The 4,640-nt window shown below is 43.9% G+C and overlaps 1 long non-coding RNA gene and 1 pseudogene across 1 annotated transcript; both read right to left on the minus strand.

The window, feature by feature from the left end:
- Positions 1 to 281: 281 nt before the first annotated feature.
- Positions 282 to 2,379, minus strand: LOC119385360 (uncharacterized; annotated as a pseudogene).
- A 388-nt stretch (positions 2,380 to 2,767) lies between these two features.
- Positions 2,768 to 4,222, minus strand: LOC119384869 (uncharacterized). The gene is made up of 3 exons (XR_007415581.1): positions 4,107 to 4,222; positions 2,952 to 3,128; positions 2,768 to 2,818 (listed from the first exon to the last, which is right to left on the minus strand). It is a non-coding gene; the product is annotated as an uncharacterized LOC119384869 (long non-coding RNA).
- Between the last annotated feature and the right edge of the window lie 418 nt (positions 4,223 to 4,640).

The raw sequence follows: 4,640 nt of genomic DNA on the forward strand, positions 1-4,640 counted from the left end.
GCATTGGCACTCTGGCTTGATTTGTCCCTGGTTAAAAGCTAATACTAGTACAAGAGCTTGACCTACCATTCAAAAGGTTTTAATGAGGTTGTACAGCGCACGCATCCATAACACCTAAAGTTGGTGGTGCATCAAAGATAGAACATACTTTTGAAGTATAAAAAGGCAAACAATATTGTATTCTATAGCCTCCTTTTCTTGTCAAGGAAAAATTTTTAGCAGTACACATACACGCGATACAGCCCCATGTCTGACAGTGAATAACAGAGCTGAAGGTTTATATTTAACACTTGAAATGAAGCTGACTGAAATACCCAAATTCGGCTGACTTAAGATTCTGCAGTCGTTGGCTCCTTTATTATTGGAGGCTGCATATTAGCCAGTACACAACACACATGGAAAACGTCGGACATGGCAGGAATCAATTCAATGGGCACACGTGTATTTAAAACATTGTACATCTTGATCCGCTGGACCATACGTTCCACATGAATTCGCACTCTTGCAATGTTATAAGTCTGCTGTACATCGGCCTCCGAGAACTGACCCTGGCCTCTGAGAAAAGGAGGCATAACAAGTACAGCCCCTGCCTTCCCGAGATCCGTAGTAATGCCAGGAAACCCCTTATCAGCCATGATCATGTCGCCTGGTTCTACTTCTTTGAGGAAGTCGGAATGCACTGTGATGAAAGCATCAGAACACCTTCCACCATATGCCTTAGAATGAAAACAGACAGCTCCATTGGGTGTGATTGCTACAAGAAATTTCAGCGTGTAGCCACCCTTGTAGTTTGAATAGAGTGCCCTCTGCTGTGCTACAGAAGCTGGCTGCTCTGTGGGAACCTCCGTGCAATCTATAATCATGGTGCCATTTGGGTGGTGTACTTTGAAGCAATTGGGCATTAAGACCTGATGATGTGTCTGGGTGGAACGAATATCCCTTTCTGAGTTGCGGCAGCCAATGTGCGAAGCACGCTATTAAAATGCCTTGCAGCAGTCATTCTGCTTACAGAAAACAAAATGGCAAGTGATGAGTACGTAATGCCCAACTTTAGCTTCATTAAAAAAAGCAGTAGTCTGTCATGCATGGAAACATCACATGAGCGGTCAGCAGCGACAGGCAGCAGCGCAAATAAAACTGCATACATTTCCAATGTGACACCACAAAGATCTCTCATGGCAGAAGAGCATGATTTTACGCTTTCATAGCCACTGAAACAAGAAGTTCTCTGGTTTGGCCCACTGTGGCGTGAAGTGGTTGAAGGGCTGCACTGAACTTCTGCATCACGAACAGTTCTGTGTGACACCTGTGTGCTTGTGTTATGCCCATCTAATGAGCACAAAAACAAAACCAAACCTCCACAGGTGTCATTATCATCAGTCTGGCAGGCCTGCATAAAAACAAGATAAAAAACTAATCAAGCAATGAGTGTAATTTATCCATGCAGTAGAAAATATAAATAGCAGTATTCTACAATGCATACAGGAAATCCCAATTTTCAACCCTCTTTCGCAATTATTTTCCTTGACCTAGTGACACAGTGAAAACATACTTACTGCAGTAGTAGCTTAATTACAATAAAAAGGTAGAAACACTGCTTATTGCATTTCGGCTATAAAGGTTTGAGCAAGTGATGACTGATTAAATGTGACAGAACAATATACAGCCTCAAAATAAAGCCTGAAAATTGAGCTACTATTTGGGTAAGCATTGAATTTCAGAAAGTTGATCATCTTGCACTTTAAAAGTAGTAGTACTCCAAATACATGTTGATCACCAAAGTAATGGCGTTCCTGAATGTCCGTAGTCTCTTAGTGGAACCTTTTCCGCTGTGCATGAATCACAAGTTGCATGTGATATACGATGCATTATGTTCACTGCCAGGTCATGCACCAAGTGCTTAATAGGAAAACTCATAGGAACAGGTGCAATTCCTTTTTCTTTCCCACCTGAAGCGTTAGCACCCTGCTCGTGCCTTGGTAACCAGCTCATGATGTGATGCGACTGCGATTCTTGGGGGTATTTATGGCAGATGCAGTGCTATGCCTTCAGCTGAAGAGCATCTACTCATTCCGTTATTCCCAGTGAAGCGAGATGGAACAGTGGTGCCCAAGCAGTCCAAGAAACACATCATTGTGCGATTCAAAAATAAATGTCAGGTTAATGTATTTGATAAATGTCATAGCCACTTTTTGCCTTGATGCAAAGATGTAATCTACCATGGTAGTGTGGCTGAAGTCATTTTTTGCTGAGCTTTTGTAATACGGGTATTTGTTGACTCCTTCATTAGTGAACATGCCATAGGCAGTGCTGCTGCTACCACTGCACAAGAAAATCTCATTGGTGGGTAGGAAGATCTGCCTCATGTCACATACCCATTTCTGCATGCAATTCAAGGTGAAAACTTAGCTATCTGCCATGATCCATACATTTCAGCAACAATGAATGGTATGGTAATTCCAGCGTATGATACTGCTACAACCTTGCACACAATGAAGACTACTACCAAAATAAAAGAACAATGTTATGTTAGCTGCTGTTGTAATATATTTATTAACAAGTATATCGACTGAAATTAGCCCATAAAGTGCACAGCTGTCACTTTGTGTAAATACAAAAAGCAAATTCACAAGGCCCTACCTGGTCTGCAGTTCGTTCTTGTACCAATGCAGCGGCAGTGCAGAGAAGCTCCAAGCCATTCGCACAAGCACTGGAGGTAGCAGTGTCCTCACTGTCACCAAGATCTGCTTCAGTCGTGCTGAGGGAACTTGTGTGTTGAGGATTTGCCGGCCTTGCAGCAGATGCCCTTCTGTTCCATCTAAAAATAAATTACAGTAACAGTAAAGCATATGATGTGCAATTTTACATGGCTTTGTCAGGCCATCTCATCTTGTATACCATGTACATCATTAAGGGAAATTGCACACCAACACCCCTTGGTTAGAACTTACCGTTCATATCTTGACAGTGCTCTTTCTGCGTCCACAGGACGGGACTTGTATGCATCTGGAAAAATGGTAGGGTAGTAGCCTGGATGTGCAGCAATGTTGCTCTTTTCGCCGTTGACGAAGTGCTTTGAGCACACCCTTGCTGCATCACTTGGGATCCAAGCAGAGCCGTCACACTCACTGAAAACGCGGTGTAAAGGTTACAAGGCATTAAGAAATAAGGTGCCACTGAGAACAACAAAAAAAAGATGCAGCCGAAAAACATTGAAAATTTTCAACACTAAGCAAAACATAGCTTATTAAAGCAAAGAAAAGGAAGGGAGGGGGAGAGGCTAGTCAGTGCAAAATCGTGGTTGTATGCGCTTAGTTTTACACAGAGGGAAAGAGCAACAAGCTGATGGACAAAAAAAAAGTACTTGCGTAGCTTTATTAACAGGGCATTTGTTAGAGCGTTTGCAAACATACAGGCATGCTTCAAAAACCATACCTATATTTTTTCCAAAACGCGGCTTCTTGTAATTATTACGGAGTGGTGAAATTCCAGGAATTTAACCGGCGAAACAGAAGCGCTGACAAGTGGAATTAGCAGACGACCAGAATGACGTCACTATTTGCTAGACGTACGCTATGCGTGCAATTATCGCAAGCGCAGCACGCACACCCACGAAGCAAAGTAGATACGCTAGCTCATTTTTCTCGTCTCTGGAGAGCATGGCAGTTGCGCTATCTTGGAATTTGGTTTTGCCGCCGCAACTGCTCAGATTTATTGAGTAAAAATTGCCAGCTTTCACTTTTAGGATATGTCAAAGTTGCAATGGTATTTTCGCAGGAAATGCTCCAATTATCCTATCTGACCCGACCGCCTGTCTCCACTCATTAATAATTTAATTTCATTGATTACTACCGTAATTGACGTCTCTAGTAATCCTAAGATGTCTGTCGGTACAGAAAAAGTAATTATAAAGGCAACAAGCAAATATCACATTTCTCTTATTTTTCACGATTTTCACACACTTCTTAAAACAGTTCGCACGCTGACGAGGACGCACGTTCAATGCACGTGTGCGTCCAGTGCGCTTTTGTGTTCGATGATTAAAGGCAGTAGAGGTAGTCGAAGCACAATTTGGTACTAATTACACAGATGCGACAGGTACTTACTTCACTCGCCGAACGGCAACAATCCATTTTCTCCGCCGTTCTTTCTCCCACGGCTGGCCGGGAAAACGGAACATTCGGATGCCAGGCTGTCCTTCACGGCTGTGGCAATCTTTGACGCAGCAGTAGCGGCGCTTGTTGGGTTTTGTCCCACTCGAGGTACCGGCGGTACCGGTGCCACCATCACTTGCCATGTGAGCACGGAATTGAGGCACTAACACGAGGCCGCAGGCACTGCTCTCGCTGAATGAAGCTAATTAAACCGCCGCCGCCGCCGTGCGCCACGCCGCTAAGGCCGACCCGCGGGTTTCACAGGGTGGCGACAGATGGCGCAAGCGCGTTCGCAAACTCCACTGAACGGAGCCTATAGGGAGCATACGACAGCGGTGTTTGCTTCAGCGGGCACGCAAACTTTCTTTGTAAATTGCCTTCTCAGTAAATTTTCCTTTTATGTAGCTGCCGTGGCTGTAATAACGCTGCTGGTCTTCGGCATTTGCTAGCCTGAGATGAGACGCAGGTATTTTGTTGAAACCTGCA

This window comes from Rhipicephalus sanguineus, chromosome 3, assembly GCF_013339695.2.
Source record: "Rhipicephalus sanguineus isolate Rsan-2018 chromosome 3, BIME_Rsan_1.4, whole genome shotgun sequence".
In the NCBI taxonomy this organism is placed as follows: domain Eukaryota; kingdom Metazoa; phylum Arthropoda; class Arachnida; order Ixodida; family Ixodidae; genus Rhipicephalus; species Rhipicephalus sanguineus.